This window comes from Vulpes vulpes, chromosome 1 (assembly GCF_048418805.1).
Source record: "Vulpes vulpes isolate BD-2025 chromosome 1, VulVul3, whole genome shotgun sequence".
NCBI classification, from domain to species: Eukaryota; Metazoa; Chordata; class Mammalia; order Carnivora; family Canidae; genus Vulpes; species Vulpes vulpes.
This window is the reverse complement of record NC_132780.1, coordinates 35,071,017-35,083,179: the sequence shown is the minus strand read 5'-3', so window position 1 is coordinate 35,083,179 and position 12,163 is coordinate 35,071,017. Positions and strand designations below refer to the sequence as shown.

At 40.6% G+C, this 12,163-nt stretch overlaps 1 protein-coding gene and 1 pseudogene across 23 annotated transcripts in view; one reads left to right on the top strand and one right to left on the bottom strand.

Annotated features, from left to right (window-relative positions):
• The window catches only part of TRPM3 (transient receptor potential cation channel subfamily M member 3), an 862,465-nt gene that overhangs the window by 411,919 nt on the left and 438,383 nt on the right, over nucleotides 1–12,163 (top strand). The window lies entirely within an intron of this gene.
• LOC112922110 (small ribosomal subunit protein eS1 pseudogene) lies at nucleotides 5,748–6,554 on the bottom strand (annotated as a pseudogene).

The window sequence follows — 12,163 nt, the reverse complement described above, 5'->3', positions numbered from 1 at the left end:
GTCCTGCCCCTGTGCTTTAATAAAGCCACATTTTTGCACCAAAAAAACAGAATATATGTTGTATATGCCAGTTGGTGTATATATACTACACTGGTATAGTACATATATAATTGGTATGTTGCACTGTATGTGTAAATATGTATATACATACATGTGTACCCTTCAATGTACAGGTCTAGTAATTTCAAAAACAAATAATGTGTTAAGTAATTGTCATTAAAAATAAAGGCTACGTTTCTCCTTCATTCTTTCTAATCTATTGAAAACAATCAGTGTGCAGTCAGAGGGTTGTGGTGTTTACAGTTTCAGAGTATGTGACTCTTAAGATTAGCTCACCCAATAAAATGCAGAGGCAAGACAGAAGATGGGAAATAACATGAGCTTTGATTCAGTATGGCTTGGGTTTCAATTTCCCATCTACCAGCCTTGTGACCTTGATCAGGTTGCTTGTCTTTCTGAACATTTGTTTCAGATATTAAATTGTTTCTCTGTGATGCTGTAAGTATTAGATGAGATGATATACATAAATCATCTAGCGTAGTTCCTGATCCATGGTACAGACTCAATAAATGGTAACTGTTATTACCAGACTGACATTGATTACAATTTTATGAAATTATTTTCAACTCACACAATCACTCAGCCACTTCAATCCCTGTATTTTCCAAGGGATTTGCTTGGGATTCAGACTCATACCTCTTTTAAGTGTTCATTAGGTTCTGTGAAATGCATTACCTGTCATATTGTATCATCTAAATGAAGGCTATTCTTCAGAACACACACATAGAGCTATTTGAAAATTTCCCCTATTCAGGACAAGCTAGAAATTTCCGTGTGAAATTTCCATATAAAGACTTTTTCAAATTATCTTCCTTGATTTTATTTGCCCTATTCCTGCCTTTATAATCCCTTCCTGTCATCCCAAAGTCTCTTACAATAGAAGTAAAATTTAGCACCTTGTGTTTTTATACGACTTTTCTTTACCACCATAGAGATACTATTCCCATTAAAACTGCTATCAGTGCTTACATTATTAACCTTTGTGCTTCTTTTTCTTGACACAGGTCATTGTAATTTCAATAACAAACTCTTCCCTCTCTTGATTTGACAGGGGATCAGGCCTGTTAAATCACATAATCCACTAACAATAGAATCCTAGGCTGTTAGAGCGGGAAGGCATCACACAGAGTATTTGCAGCTCCCTTTGTCTTTATACAGAGGATGAAAGGGAAGTTCTGAGAAGTTAAGGCACCTTGTGAACTATCATTCAGTAGTGTCTCTGACTTATGTCTTGAAACCAAACATAAATTTCTTTCATCTAGAATGAAGTGGTAATGCAACTTTAACTTACCTTACACCTGCCCTCTCTTTGCTCCTTATGATAATAGGTATTATATAAGGAGACATTGTGGAACAGTAAACTTATACAGCCTTATTAATAAGATGAAGTTTCATTAATGTTAAGAAAGTTGGCATCATTTTCATGGTTTCCTAACTTTTATTTTCAACATCAGCTATTTGGCCCTCTTTTAGGAAGTGAGCGTTCATAATTAAATCCAAAGCACCCACAAGTTTATCAGTAAATATCAAGGGAATTACCATCAGTACATTTGATATATTTCCATGATCCTTGAGATTGGTACTGGAGTTAGCTGACAGTACACAACTATTAACTGAACACATAATCACCTAACTGGTATTTTAGGGATGCCATTATATGTAAATATTTGTTGCCGGTTAGGTGTACTTTTCCTGCTTTCTTTCCAACAGGATTTATTTTAAAAATAAATTGATATTATATCTGTACGGGGACATACAGTTCTGCTAGTAGAAAAGCAAAAGATTGATGGATAGGCAGATGTGGCTTTTATCTTATTTGGAGTCATCCTAAATTGTAAATCAGGATGGCAGTGTAGCTAAGGAAAGAGCCAGAATAAAAGACAGATGTTTACACGCTCTCATTAGAACTGCTTAATACCAAATCAAGACTCTGTGAGATTGGAAAAACCACCAGTAATCGTTTCAGAAATATCTTACAAAGCATGTAGTTAAACTAAGTCTCTTCTTTCTAAGTGGTCCTCTGAGTGTGTGCATTGTGTGTGTGTGTGTGTTTTCAAATAACATAAATCATTTTCATCTAGCTATTATACCAAAGATTCTTCTCAATGAAAGCTTTTATATTAGGCTCAAGTTGTTTTCTTAGCGATGCTGTACAAATCCTCAGTAAACAACCTTTGTCTCAGCACCTTACATATCTTTCCCTGATAACCCCAAGACACTTAAAAACTTCTATTTTGGGGGGAGGACGCCTGGGTGGCTCAGCAGTTAAGCATCTGCCTTCAGCTCAAGGCATGATCTTAGAGTCCTGGGATCAAGTCTTGCATCAGGCTCCCTTCAGAGAGCCAGCTTCTCCCTCTCCCTATGTCTCTGCCTCTGTGTGTGTGTGTGTGTGTGTCTGTCTGTCTGTCTCTCATGAATAAATAAATAACTTTTTAAAAAACTTCCCATTTTTGAACCTTTATATTAACATTAATTAAAGCACTTTTATGTGCTGGGCACTATTCTAAACATTCAGTCCTTTCAGCAGTCACTAAGGGGAGCTGCTCTTATTAGACTCTTTTACAGGATAAGAACTCTAAAAGAGGACAACTTGTCCAAAAACACACAGCTAGTGAGGGATAAGCCATGAATGCAATCTAGGCACGATCCTCTTTGAGAGCCCACCTTCCAAATCACTCCCATAGATCACCTTGCATGTTCACTATTAATTACCATTCTGGGTGATTATATCTTTCCAGGTGGTTTTTAAAATACATTACAGGCATTGTTCCCCTTTATACCCTTGAAGGCACAGAAAATTTGGGTTTGATAAAAATCAGTTGGGGTTTACATCTGGGAAGATGAGGGTAGAGGTCACGAGATCAGAGCTGGAAGCGATAGTCCTGTCTCCAACAAACCCAGGGTCTCCATCCTGTCCCCTCAACTTCTCTCTGGTCTTTCCTTCTCGGGTACCTGATTGACTCCACAGTGCATTTGCAGAAGGGGTTTAGGATTAGCATCCCTGTGAGAGGAGGAACTATAGGTACTTTCCTGCCAGCTACATAATTTGCTAGGCCTAGTGCAAAATAAAAACATGGGCTCCTTACTCAAAACACAGGTAAGAGTTTGGTCCTTTCTTCTGTGGTCTCTTTCACCTGGTCACGTGATTTTTTATTTGCTATTTGATGCTGCACTCTCTCAGTCATGGGGATACTCAGTGGGTGAATGCACTGGGGCCCCCTGAAGGAGAGGGAATGGGGACAATTGCCAAGTGGAGTTGAGATTGGGGATGACCAAGAATCTGACGCAAGGAGCAGTGTGAGATGGCGACTGTAGCTTAGCCTAGGCTCCAAAGCACCAGAGAATCCTCCATTGTCCCATTGAACCTCACAGAATACAAATTCAAAATAAAATCACTAAGAATTTCAAGATAGCAACTGCAGAGTATTAAACCCCAAGGGCAGATCCCCCTTCTGAGTAGGGGGCCCGAGCAACTACACTGCTTGCAGGTCTATGAAGCTGGTTCTTAACACATATTTATTTGGTTTGGCTTCTTAGAGTTGACAGAAAGTATGTCTGAAGCCCCCCCACAAGCTACTTCTTGCTTCTGCCACTTGGGGTAATGGCATCCTTTGAGGTGGTGGTGATTATCTTCTCCAAATGACTAGATTGCAAACCTTAGAGGGCAGTCTCTTCTATGTCCTTAGAAACACTTGTAAGGCAAGCAGAGAACCATGAAGAGTCCGTTTCAGGGTGGACCAGCTTTCCTAATCTGACAGGAGGAAGACTTGGCTCTGTGATGGCAGAGTCTTCAGGGCCAGTTGGGCCACTGAAGAAAGAAGCAGAACAGGGAGCAGCTGAGTGCAATTTGCATAAGTAAGGCCTACACTCCTTTGGGAAGACTCAAGTGCTTTTTTTTTTTTAGGTTTTTTATTTATTTATTTGTGAGAGACACAGAGAGAGAGAGAGAGGCAGAGACACAGGCAGAGGGAGAAGCAGGCTCCCTGTGGGGAGCCCGATGCAGGACTCCATCCCAGGACCTCGGGATCACGCCCTGAGCTGGAGGCAGATGCTCAACCGTTGAGCCACCCAGGCACCCCTCAAGTGCATTTTAAATAAAGAACAATTTACTTTCCAGTTCATCTCTGAATGTTACAGTTCTGAATGTGCAAACTGGAAGGGACTCTTAAAGTATTTCTGCCCACTCAGGCCCTTGAGCCAAGAGGACGCCTGGATTGGTGACGTGACTCACTGAGGCCACACTGTGATCTAGTTTTCCTTTGGCCTCGTCTTCATCACAGCACACCTTTCCCCAGAACTTGGCCCAAGTTGCCTGGGACAGAAGCCACATCAAGGAGACTGGGGGGAGTGGCACCCTCACAGTCAGCTCTTCACTCCAAACTCCAACCAGTTGGTGTCCACAGAGGACACAGGTATACTTTGGCCTCCCCTGGGAGCACTTTGTTTTTGCATCCCATGCTTTGTTCAGATGGCTTACCCAAGTGTCACCCACTCCCATGGGCACAAACATTTCTTCTCCTTTGAGATGTCTTTATTGTGTGAACGGAGCCCTAGCCAGGCCAGCACAGAGACTTATCCCCTCCGCTTCCCCAGGAATGGGAAGGGATGTGAGGATACAGGGTTTAGGCCTGATGTGGGAAAACTGATTCTTCTTCCTACTCAACTGGCAGTGAATCCTTTAAACGTCCTGAAGATGTGTCCAGCTCTTAAAAAAAAAAAAAGTGAGCCTTGACCCATGGCAGTAGCTTGCGAGATAGGTAAAGGCAGGTCGTTCTGACATCTGTCCGCTTTGTACAAGCTTTCAGGATTTACTCTGGATTTTTCCCCAGGTTTTTTCTATAGATTGAAATGCTACTGAAAAATATTGCAGTTGGAACTCTAGGTTCCTAGACTGAATTTTATAACAAGCTCCCATTAGGCCTCACCAGCAGAAATCCCCTCGTATATTTAAAGAAGCAAGATGGGGGATCCCTGGGTGGCGCAGCGGTTTGGCGCCTGCCTTTGGCCCAGGGCGCGATCCTGGAGACCTGGGATCAAGTCCCACGTTGGGCTCCCGGTGCATGGAGCCTGCTTCTCCCTCTGCCTGTGTCTCTGCCTCTCTCTCTCTCTCTGTGACTATCATAAATAAAAATTAGAAAAAAAATAAAGAAGCAAGATGATCAGGGGACGATAGTTTTGGTAATCCCTTTATTTTTTATTTTTTTTCATGTTAAAAAAAAAAAGTTTCCTTTTATTAACCATCTAGAACACTTCCATCCAGATCACTACAGCTTAAAATAGATCACTACCCTTTTGCAGCTATTTAGTAGCCAGGAGCAATGGATAAGATCCATACAAGGGTTCTGAAAAGTTCGCACTGTCAGTTCAGAACATCTGCTTCACCGAGCCTGATTATTTAAAAAGAATGATAAGAAATTAAACATCACAAATATGTTTTTATTTGTCACCATTAAATGTCTGAATTTTATTTATTTATTTATTTATTTATTTATTTATTTATTTATTTTTAAGATTTTACTTATTTATTCATAGAGACACAGAGAGAGAATGAGAGGCAGAGACACAGGCAGAGGGAGAAGCAGGCTCCATGCGGGGAGCCCAATGTGAGACTCGATCCTGGGTCTCCAGGATCACACTCTGAGCTGCAGGCAGCGCCAAACCACTGCGCCACCTGGGCTGCCCAAATGTCTGAATTTTAAACAGATTCTTGGACTGGTGGTTCATATCCATCAGCTCGTTCAACTTTAGCACCGGTCTCATCCCCCGTAGCTTTTCCAGCACTACTACCTTCACCATGAAGCTCCATGAGTTTTCCCAATTCAAACTTGGGCTTCTTCAGCATTTTTACTTTTCTAACAAAAACATCATGGAGTGGATAAATAGACTGACAAGCTTTTTCTATATCTTTTCCGATGCTGTCTGGAATCAATTTATTGACCACTTCTTTCAAGTCATTTGTCTGCACCTCTCGGGTCATGATTTCCATCATCTTTTTCCAGATTGGGCGGACCTGTTGGTGCTGAGCGTAAGAGGTCTTCCGAATCTGATTATTATGTTTTTTAGTAAAACCAACACAAAATAGACGAAGCAAATAACCATGGGTAGTCTTTACATCAACATGAGCTTCAATCATGGTCTGCCATTTTTTGACCATGGAGCACATTTTGTCACGGGTAAGATCCATGCCATGGAAATTAGGCAGTTTTTCCCTGCACATCCTCAGTGATTAGCTTGAATTTCCTAAATGCAACTTCATTATTCTGCAGATCAGCAAGGCTAACTTCAAAAACGCGACCCTTGAGACCATCAGATGCAATTTTGGTTCCTTGAGTTCTTGTGACTAGTGTTTTTCCAATATTTCTTATATTGAACATAGCTGGCGCTTTCACATCATACCCATCATACCAATCTTTCTTAGAAAATGGATCAACCACTTTCTTCTTGGCTCCCTTTTTGCCGTCTTTCATAAGGCGCTTGTTCTTGCCGACCACCATGGCACTGCTCTGGGAGCCAAAAGGGCTGGTAATCCCTTTAACATTGCAGACTCTATTTAACAGAACGTTATACATATATAAACATGTGTAAAGTCTTTTCAGTGAGGTGGCTTCTGTTTTGAAAACTTATTGAAGTAAGACAGGCCATGGCAACACTTAATTCCAAATTCTCCCTCCCAAGATACAATTACTGTTAAAATAATCTTGCTGTATCTTTCTAGAAATTTGCTATGTATAAATGAAAGTGTATGTTTATGGCATGGGGAGAAACTTTACATAGAATCCTGTATCTTTCTTTTTTTCACCTAAAATTATACCTAGAAGACAGTCTGATATCAGCACAAATAGATCTGTCTCACTTTTTAGCATCTACATATATTTCCATTTCAAAGATGTTCCCTAATTTGTGTAACGAGTCATCTAAAGAGGATGATTCCTAGATTTTTGCAATTACAAACAATGGTGTAAAAAAAATCTCATTAGTGTGTTTTTGCCCACACGCTCACATAAATGGAGGAGATTTTCTGGAGGTGGAACAGCATACATGCATTTACAACTTTTGATAAGGGTTTCTGAACTTTAAGGGGCTTGTGTGACTGGCTAGCATTGGGAAAACTGATGGAAGAGGGGAAAAAATGAAACCCAAACGGGTGACTCTGAATTGAATTAAAATGTTACAGCATACTAAAAGCATATGGTAATTTAAATGAAATCTAAAGATAGTGGGTACTTTTATTCCTTTTGTCCAATGTGCGCTGAGCAGTGCTAGGTGGATGGGAAGGAGCCAGAGGGCATGGGGAGGAAGATGTACACAGGCCAGTATGGCTGCAGGCTTGGCTTGGCTCAGCTTGTAGTGATTTCCCCAACCTCTGGGGCTGGCAGGTGTTACAGGAGGGCAGGTGGGAAGGGCACTGACATCCACAGGATGTTTTGTACCTCAAATATATTTCTGCTTCAGCCTACATTGGATTTATCAACAATTCAGGACAAACCAATTTTTTTTAAAGATTTTATTTATTTATTCTTGAGAGAGACAGAGAGAGGCAGAGACACAGGCTGAGGGAGAAGCAGGCTCCATAGGGAGCCCAATGTGGGACTCGATCCCAGGACTCCAGGATCACACCCTGAGCCGAAGGCAGGTGCCAAACTGCTGAGCCACCCAGGGATCCCCCAAACTGATTGATATACAGACTACTTCCTATTTAACCATGGGTTAAATTCCAAAATCTAAAAGTTGGCCTAAGTCCATGGGAGCTCTGAGTACCTTTCCTCATGGAAACCTTGGCATAAATTATTTTAATTCTTAAACTGTCGTACATAACAGCATATCTTATGCAGAATGTCCCAGAAAAACTGTACATCTGTGATTAAAGGCAACAATATTATAAAAATGATTAACTCTGCAAAAGATAAAAACAACCCATTTAAATCTGTCACTGACCATCACTTGAACACCACCAGATGTTGGTAGAGGAAGGAGAAAAGATTTGTGGAGAGTCTGAAGGGTGCTGATTATTTCTCTGGAAACTTTAGGGGCTTTAGGAGTTAACCAATTCTAATTTTTACTTCTGTGTCCTTTGCCTTTCTTTTATGATTCATGGAAATGGATCAGAGGGAGAGGTTTTCATGATTTGAGAAGAGTTGGAATAAAGAATAGAAAGAAGAATGTACTCACACAGGGTGTGTATATCCGTGTGAGAAAGGGGTGTCCTGCAGTGGAATTGAGGCCTGTATGATGAAGAGCCAGGTGATGAAGCCTGGCGTCAGACTTTGTGCAAACTACCCAACAGGTCCTGATGCTTCTCCCAAGCCCCTCAGCTGGCCTTTGGAAGAAGTGTGGGCTTGGGCAGTGCTGGCTTTATGGCAGTGATTCTCAAGCCTCAAAGGACTTCAGTGTCACCTGGACATTTTGGAAATGCAAATTCCTGGCACCAGTAGTGGAGATTTGCTACAGGATGTACAAAGGGTGGAGCCCAGGAGTTGGTGTTTTCCTGTCCAGGTGTGTAAATGCTACGGGGGGTTCTGAAACACAGCCGGATTGAGCACCACCACTGGGTTGGACCACACAGCCTTTGGTGACAGGGAGAGAAGACTGTGTAAGCCCTTCTGACAGTGTAAGAAAACTTTGTTTAGGTGAAGTGTTTGTGACACCTGGAATGCTTGTTTGTATCTCAGGACAGTGCCTTTTCCTCTTCTTGGAAGAGTATACGATGCAAATCCTCTGTTCCTGGGGACAGGATAGTGAACGAGGTAAATCACTGCTGACTGAGTTTGTATTCTGGTGTTTGCTCCATTCAGTGATCCTGATCAATGATTTTCAGTCACACTGCACCAGATGCCTGGGCTTTATCCTCAGATGTGATTCGCTGGTTTCAGAATGGGGTTCAAACACTGATAGATTTTTTTGTTTGTTTGTTTGCTGATGGATTTTTAAAGCTTTCCAAGCAGAAGTGTGAGGAGCCTTGTCTTTGATGTACATGAGTACAGGAGGCAGAGGTAACCTCTCTCCAGCTCTTCATTCTCAAATTAGCTTCCTTAACCTCCTTGATCTCTGGTGAAGGAGAAGATGCTGGTGTTATCAAACATGTTTGATGGGGAGAGTGAGTGGTGGTACTTGTTGTCCTAGCAATGGAAGATGCTAAGAGCAGCAGAACACAGATCTTCAGTGACTCCAAATGGCTTTTCCTTGTGTTGTGTAGCAGCCCTCCATTTCCCAGATGATGATTCCCAGAGAACCCTCCACCCTGTCCAGGAATCTGAGAGCAGATAAAAGCTTTTCTCCACTTCCCAAGGACGGCTCCTTGATCCAGTAGCAACAAGCCCATTGTTTTTATTATAAGATTCAGTGACATGCTGGTGAATGCTTAACAATCAGCTCTGGAAAAAGAGAGAGAGAGAGAGAGAGAGAGAGAGAATCCCTTATTCATAGCCTTTGCTAATTTCATGGTGTAGATCCTCTCCCCTGGCTGATTTCAAGCTGATGGCAGTTGAACACCTGCCTTGCAAGTGTCCTCAAATCTGGACAAGCAGCTCTCCTGAGTCAATATGAGTCAATGTCAGCACGCCGCCAGGTGAAACTTTGCTGACCTCCCATGTTCTGATCATTTGTAAAATTTTGGTAGTTTCTTTTATAAAAATGTGCCCTTGGCTTTATTGTAGATAAGTAATACTGACGCTAGCAGGTTGGGTCCAGGGACCCAGAAGGGGTCCTGCAGGACCAGCCAAGAGATCAGGATAGAAATCAAGCTGGAGCAGGCAAGAGGTGAAAGCAGAGTTTATTGAAAGTATAGAGAGGGTTGCAGGAACAGATAGTGTCTAGGAGACTCAGAAAGGAAAGAAACGAGTCTCATCTTTATTCGGAGTCTGGGGGTTTGTATTGAGGATGAAGGTTTGGTGTATATGTCCCCTCAGACATTGAGGAACCAGTTAGAACAAGGATGAGGGCCCAGGTGTGGGTCCTTGGTGTTGAGTGATCTGGCGCCAGTGCTCTGGAATAGGCATATGTTAGCTTCATCCTCACCTGGTCCTTGTTTAGATGTCATTTCCCCCTAAAAAAAGAAAAAAAAAAAAGACATCACCTCCTTATCCCTTACAAAGAGGACATACACAATTTGCATTCTGAGACATATATAAGTGGGGTGTCTTCTTAGCAAGAGTAGAAGCAGAAAGAGGAGCAAAAAGCAGATTTTTTCTGGAGTCCTTTAATCTCCCAATGTCAATATCTCAATTAAATAATGAAACAAAAACCAAAATGAAGGATTAAAGCTAAAGTTTCATTCCTTTTACTATGGTGATTTTTCATCTGTGTCCTGTTTAGTTTTCCTTTATAGAAACAATTTTACCTTGTTGCCAGTTAGTATGTACTCTTAAGAATCTCCATTGGCATGAACATCACAATTAAAGATAGGGTAAAATATTTCAGTTATAAAATTTAGGCCAGAAGAATTATAGTTATCCTTAAAACAAAAGAAATATTTCAGTTACATGTATGATTTATGGTTTACTTATGACACACAAGTCACTTATTAGATGGCTTTTTGAGGTTTAGCTGGCTCATCATGCAGAAGTCTTGTAGATTTTTAAAGATAAAACAGATGTATATTTAATTAAATCTATCAAATGGTATAGGAGAGGGGGTGTTTTTTTCTAAGCATTTCTTAGTCAAATCTCTCTGGAAACAAGTTTACACAAGGAAAACAAAGATGACCATACCATGCAAATATTCACAAATTAATTGACCACTTATAAAATTAACCCCCATCCAAACAACCCTCCTACTTGACATCTTGTCCGTTTAAACACTAAACAAGATGTTGTGAAAGCTGCTTAAGCAGAATTGAAAATCCTTTAATATGTGGAATTTCACTGACGGCAATGTTGAGGAATGGCTTGAATGTTGTGCAATGCCACGAAACAAACAATCTGATTTGAGTTAGCTGAATCAAGAATTGAGGAAATCTGACGGTGAATACAGGATAGGCTCGTCAGAAGTGAATTATGCAAATATCAAAACATTGGAAGAAACCTTTGCAAAAACTGCTATTTTTTATCACAATGGCTGTCCGAATAATAGCACTACAATGTATCCCGCAAATCTGTTAGGAAACTTAACTACATTCCAGTCCACAAAAACAAAAACAGTAGAGCCATGTATTCTTAGAAACAGTAGGCTAATTCTAAGAATCAGCACACAGCTGGAATTAAAATTTTGTTTTTCTATATGAAATATTATTTTTCCTTGATCAAGTCCCATTCAAACTTTTTACTCCCACTGTTTATAACCAACTGTATTTTTCTGCATTAAATAGGATCATTTCCAGTTAGCCTTTCCCTGGCAATGGTTAGTCTGAAATCACAACAATGATGTCCTTCTGAATTCTATCCAGAACTAGCCAAGTCTCTGCTTTTTTAGCAACAATGACAAGAGTTAATAGCTATTGAGAATCTATGTACTATTCTAGACTATGATGACTTTATTCCAAGGCACACAATGTGTCTTAGAATAAGTGTCTTCTCCTTTAATGTGTGTCAGAACAAGTGCCTAGAACATACTGTGTCAAGTGTTATCTCTTTTAATCCTTACGACCTGTGAGGGATAAACGTATGTTGTTACCATCTTAGATATGAAGCCACTGAAGCAGGAGGATGGTAAGTAACCTGCTGAGGAGGGGAAGCAGGATTTTTGAAACAGGTAATATGATGCTGGAGCCTACTGCCAGTGTTTACCAGTGATGTCACAGGGCCGAGAAACACCCAAACTCCCAACTGCCTCAAATCCAACAGTGATGTGACCAAAAGCTATATTCATTACTACTTTAAAACACACAAAAAAAAAATGTATATGAACAAGAGTAAATAAATATCCATGTCAGGAAATTCTCTCCTCATAAATGGTGTATTCACATGCCAGTTAGAATAAAATAAAAGCTGCAAAAATCAGCTGCACAGGTTGCTTACCTCATGCATAGAAAAATACTTGAGATATATATATATATATATATATATATATATATACACACCTTATATACAGTAATTTAAGAGTGAACTGTATACACCTTACCTGTTCTGATAGCTACTAAAATAGAATTAATTGCAGGCTGTTGAATTAT